Source organism: Phragmites australis, chromosome 4, assembly GCF_958298935.1.
Source record: "Phragmites australis chromosome 4, lpPhrAust1.1, whole genome shotgun sequence".
In the NCBI taxonomy this organism is placed as follows: Eukaryota; Viridiplantae; Streptophyta; class Magnoliopsida; order Poales; family Poaceae; genus Phragmites; species Phragmites australis.
In genome coordinates this window covers 48751216-48757409 of record NC_084924.1, presented here as the reverse complement: position 1 = coordinate 48757409, position 6194 = coordinate 48751216, and the positions used below count along the sequence as shown (strand labels likewise).

Here is a 6194-nt window from a genome sequence, read left to right as displayed (position 1 = left end):
ATTCTACACCTTAGTTATCAAAAACACATTTTTTATTAAAAAATATACTAAATTTATAAATACAGTAACATATTATCTATTCTAATAAATATAATCACATACGTAGACTATTTTTGGATTTTTGTGAGAAGATCTGATGTGCATAGCCAGACAGCCAGTTGATAGAGCAATGCGTAAAACACTTTGCGAGCCAAGTAATACATAGCACAATCACTCCAATTTACAGTTTCGTACGCCTCGAGCCAACCAGAACAGTACAGATACATCAAATGTACTGCAAACACATAGATTAGCAACTCTTATTACAAAATTTTGCAAAATTCTACCTCCGCATATGCGGAAGCGTTTAATTTCTTATCTATACTGCAGAGCTCAATGTGCACCTACATCTGTTACAAATCTGAAGCAACAAAAATATGAGCGCTGGAAACCTCAACAGTGCACTGTGCACCACTATCCGTAGAATCTTTGCTTGCGCTCTCATGACACAAGATGTACTTTCTTGCCCTCCACGTTGAATTTCCTGCTTCCTTGAAGCTGCAAGACACAATTGAGAGACGAAATGGAAATCAGCAGTGAGCAGACATACTAACAGTATGCAGGACCTCATGTATAGGATACAGCCTGAGAATATAGTTTATAATATATCAGCAAATAATTATTCCTTGAACGAATAAGAACAGGATGCATCCTAAGTTCCTAACATGAAGATACAATCAAGCAACATGTAGCCCAAGAGGGATTCCGGAGTAGGTACTGCCTAACTATAGTTAAGAAAAACAGACAGCGAGACAAATGGCTCAGAATTCGTAACTGCAAACTGATCAGGGTAATGATATATATATATACATACCTTGTTCTTCAAAAACAACAGAGCTTCACGTCTACAAGAGAAGCTGGAGAATACAGAATTTGAATGCTCTTCAACAGCTACCTTAAGATCCTTCAATTTCATCGACTGGGATGGGGCCTGGAAAGAACAAGAGTCAGTAAACATCATATACCAGAAAAGAGCACATCAAGTACTCACAAAGAGAAGATAGAGACTATACCTGACAAAGTATTCTTTTGCAAAGTTTCTTGACCCTGGTTTTAGAGCTAACATCCACACGCAATTCTTTTCCTGCATTCTCCTCCATGTCTACTGATTCAGCATCATTGACAGATTCTTCCTCCTAGTCATTCTCTTCACTTTCTGAATATTCATTGGACTGGGCTGAATTTTCGTCATCGCTGTCACCAAGCGAAGTTTTGTTTCCCTTCCAACGGTGGCCAGCAACTTTCATTGGCAGACCCTTGATGCCAAGACCCTGCTTTCCAGAAGTAGCTTTATCCTGCAGCAAATTACAAAGATAATTTTTAAGAAATGGATATTTTAAGAATTCAGGTATATGGTATACCTATTAATTGTAAAAACACCATATATTTTCTGTAACTATACACACAATTATCAGTATAAATCAGCATCTACTTCAGGACATCAGGTAAAAATGTCAGAACATAATCTCAGCGGAGCAAAATGAATCGATGGACAATGTGCTTTAATCGGTGGTTGAAAAGCCTGTAAAATCACATCTTGAATATGCTAAGCATTGTTAACAACATAATCTTGCAAATGCAAAATATAAAAATAGCAAGATCTCTGTTAAACATCATGGGAAAATTATGTACAGTGCACACAAACCTGAACAAGATTGTATAGATTTTCTTGATCTTCCTCTGCAAATGTCTGGCGAACACTAGCAGGATCTTTTCGTAACATTTATTTTTACGAGATGTTGCTTCTAGAAAGCCTCTTGATACAAAGCCATAATTGTGCCCCCACCAGTTCACATCTTCAGCTTGAGATACTGAACCAAGGAAGAGTTGAAAAAGCAAGTTACTAAAACCTAAATGAAGTTAGTACACGATAAAGACCATTAGAGAAGAAACAAATGTAAGAGCACAACACACGCTTTGTGTTTCAGCAGCACTATAACAGCTCAGATGCTGTCACAGTAGCTATTCTTTTTAATTAAGGAGACAACGGATTGACAGTAATATAAACAAAACTTACATATAGTAGTTATATCACTTGTATGCTGTGTGGACATTCTAGAATTTCTGGGTCCAATTTTTTGTAGTGGGAAAGGGGATCAGTTTGAGCTTGATGATCAAACTTGTACTTCCAGTTGAAAAGAACCCAAAAATGATCACATAACCAACCTGATTCCAAAAAATCAGCTTTCAGTAGATATTGCACGTGTTCTGGCGTATTTAGAGAAATTATTATTTTTAACTCCTAGAAAGTACTCCAGTAACAACCTATTCCGATTCTAAAAGGGAGGCACCTCAGATCAGTAAGAAAATAATGGGCCAAAAGCTCATGCAACATAGTCTAGCAGGAAAAAAATAAGCTAGTTGAAACCACAAAACGAATTTTTGACCTGCATCTTGGCAGATGACAGGATCAGGTTCATCCAAGCATGTTGGTTCCACTTTGTGATCCACTTGGCAATTATCTTCGTTCGTATCTGTGCAAACATAAGTTGCTTTAGAGATCCGAATAAGGCAAATTATTAAAATATCTTATTCATGAGGAGTGCAGTTCAAGTTATTCCAAATGCATGCAGTCCAGTCCAGCACAATGAAAGCCAGCACTAGCACAAATTAGAGTTGGACACACGTACAGACACAAGTTATACACTGCAAGAAACAAATGCTCATGGGCAATAACTAGATTATTTAAGAAAGAAATAGCCACAGATTAAAAAAAAAAGCAATCACTCACAAGTATGCCTTGAAGATCTATTACTGAATAACCGCTCACACTTTTCCCCTTCTCTCTTTTCTTGTATCTGAAAAAATGGTTATCATGTAAAATTGTGAAGGAAAGAAAAAAAATAGATGAATCTAAAAGGTTCAGAATAAGGGTCAAACCAACCTTCCTTGAGGTCGAGTAACTTTAGTAACTTCATCTTTTACGGATTTTTCTTTCTTGGGTGTGCTATCAGGTGAATCACTTGCAGCTTCCACTTCTGCAAAAAAAAAAAAAGATGGGTGTGATTAAACAACATTTACAAATGAGAATATAAAAACGATGTGCTAGGTATACCTTTTCGAACAGGATTAGCTGTTTGCTGCTATTGCAGAGAGAAACAACGACAAAATCACAAGAAAAATATGAGAAACTATTAGGCATTATAAATCAAAATTCAATAAGAGCAGCTCAAAAAATATGTGTTGTACCACTTTCAGTTTCTTCAGTATGTTGTCAAATTGGGTGGTGTCATATACCCACTTGTTATGAGGACTGTCTACACCGACACCTGCATACAAACCAGAGTCACACTTCAGCAAGCTCAGATGTGGCTATTTAGGAAGAGATATTAAATTACTCAGTAAATTTTGAAACCCTGAGGGAGTTGTACTGAAACCCTGAGGTGTTGTAGAAGAAGAAAGCAAACCTAGTGTGTCCTGCTTGTTTTTCACCCTAACATGGCCCTTTATGCCTTGTTTGTCTTTGCCAAGGCCTTCACCTTCTTCCCATCCCTAGAACGGTATTAATCATAGTAGGATCAGTAAAAGAGACCAGCACAACTTGGAGAAAGCAACCGATTTACAGAAAGTAAAGCTCGTTCGCTTCACTTCATGTATTGTTGTCTCAGCAATTACAAAAAACAGAACGAAGTTCGCTTCATACTCCAGCTGCAGTACAAATTTTTCTTCCTCTCAGTAATTTCAGAAATCATATGTTTATCGCAGGACTAAAATGGCGCAGTTATCTACCCTGCTAGGCACGCGTGAACGCACGTAACTACCACAATTCCTCAATAGTCCATCGAAACTAACTCCAGGTGCTGTGCTCCGTCTGCTACCTATGCAACCCAATGAATTGTTCACGGCTCAGCCCAATTTCATAGTAATAGAAATCCATGTCCTACCGAGACAGAATTTCGAACTTGCTATCCTCTTGCCTAATAGGCAAAGATTGACCTCTGTAGAAACATTTTGGGCACTGCTTCTTTGATTACAGCAACAATAACGTCTGCATCTGAACTTACCTTACCCCGGCACATGCCAAACTTGCCCAGGTCACAAAACGCATTCCACTAGAAAATTTGTACGAGGACGAGATTGGATCACGCACCATTTGTTTCATGAGGCGGAAAGCGGCAGACTGCCGCGCGATCCCGACGTAGCAGGAGGGCGCCTCCGGTGCAGCCATGCGCCTGCGCTGCGTGGGGCCGTCGCGGCCTTCGCCGCCGCCGGAATAGGGCCGCGCTCTCCTGAGTTGCCGGAGGAGGGGGGCGGAGAGGGAAACTCTAGTTGGGCGGGCAAGGGCGCTTTGAGGCCGTGATTTTTGCCTGGAGATTCGCACTTTGATTTGTGAGTGGGGATCGATCGACGGCCCGTCCCAACGAGAGCACCTACTAGTCGGTCAGCCCAAATCGACCCACCAACCGGGCCACTAGAGTGCAGTACTTTTTCTTTTTCCTTCTTCTTTTGTTCTATTTCCCTATATATTGTCCGCTTTATAAATCAGGAGTTGTTTTTCTATCACTTTTTCTCCTACTCCACTATTATCTAATAAAAATACCTAAAATTCAAATATTTTACCTACTTTTGACATCCACCATCGTCGTCCAGTATCTCCGTATCGTTACCGGCTACAGATATGAGACATGTTTTACTAATAAAAATAAATGAATAAATTAGTAGAGAGATTAGTATATAATCTTCTCCTTTTTTTATTCCATCTGAAATCAAACTACGGTATTATTGATATATTTATTCGATGGTATTCTCATAGTACATCTACATCTCCATCACACGACGTATCCATATTTTCATATCTTGAGTTTGTTCTTGATATTATCGCATCTAATATTTATGTTTTTGTTACAACGTACAGGGACTTAGCTAGTCAAGTAGTGTATAATGTAACTCTTTGTTTTAGATGTATAATTTTTCCATATACATTCAACAATAACAATAATTTATTAACAATTTACGAGTCCTAATTCAACAATCATGAAGTTGATCAACACATTTCAGACAAAATACTGGGCCATCTGAAATGAAACGAAGTGCTTATACTACAGGCTCATCGGCAGACGATTCACTCGATGAAAACATGCTGTCGCCAGTCTTCTCAACTTGTGTCTCTGGTGTTCTTCACGTAATCACCAGCAAAACAGATCCGTACACGGAGATTTGAGGTTGAAAACAAAAGTTAAAGTAGAGGATATTTGCAAAGATGTGCCAACTCTTTTGTCTGAGACATTGTCAATGAGGTAGGCGATCATCCACTACGAAGACCTAATTTTTCAGTGATTCCCACTGTTGTGGACCTTGTTCGGCAGACCGCAGCCTGCAAGTGACTGGCATGATCGGGAGATCATGTATTTGTCCAGAGTTCCAAGTTTTTCACTGCTGACAAAGACCTGGACTGAACGAAAGTTCAGACTTTCAGACTTGAGATCAAATCGCGGTTCGTGGTGGATCCATGCGGCGTCCCTGATTTGGCCAACTAGCCAAGGAAAATATCTTCTCGTTCGCTACAGCAGAGTCTGCAGCGCGATAGAATTTCCTAATCATAAATCGCGAAATATTATCTCTGTTTTCATTTGCTTTATCACTAATTTTTTACTATAATAATTTTGATCATATATTTTTCCTAAAAATTTATAAATATATAAAAATGTATTTCATAATAAATCTAATAATACGAAAGAAAAATATAAAATTAAAATTACTATAATAAAAAACTGGTGATAAGGAAAAAAAATTGTAGTCTTACCACTGGATCGATGGCTCTGCAGCGCGATAGTATTTCCTCTGGCGCCGATGACTGCTAGCGCTCGCATGAACAGTGCGATATCCCCTGTGATACGGATCAGCAGGCCGTCACGTCGTGCTAGTTATCGTATTCGTTCTTCGCTGTCATGTCATGCTGACCAATCTCATCTTGAGATCTTGAGACCAATCTCATCGTAGATCCGATCCTCATCACCCTGCCTGCAATCTAGGCGTCTAGCCGCGCGACTCAGATGAGGAAAAGTACGCATGGCAGCGTGGAGCCTTCAGCAGTGACCTCCAGAGTCCACTCCTGCATGCGCGGTGCGCCATCCATTCACCGCGATCCAAAGGCATGCCCGGTCCAAATCAGGAGGTTGTAGCGGCAGCACGTAGCGTAGCAGGACACCCAAATC

At 39.7% G+C, this 6194-nt stretch overlaps 1 pseudogene; it reads right to left on the bottom strand.

Annotated features, from left to right (window-relative positions):
* Positions 1-201: 201 nt before the first annotated feature.
* LOC133917042 (G-patch domain-containing protein 1-like) lies at positions 202-4312 on the bottom strand (annotated as a pseudogene).
* Positions 4313-6194: the final 1882 nt, after the last annotated feature.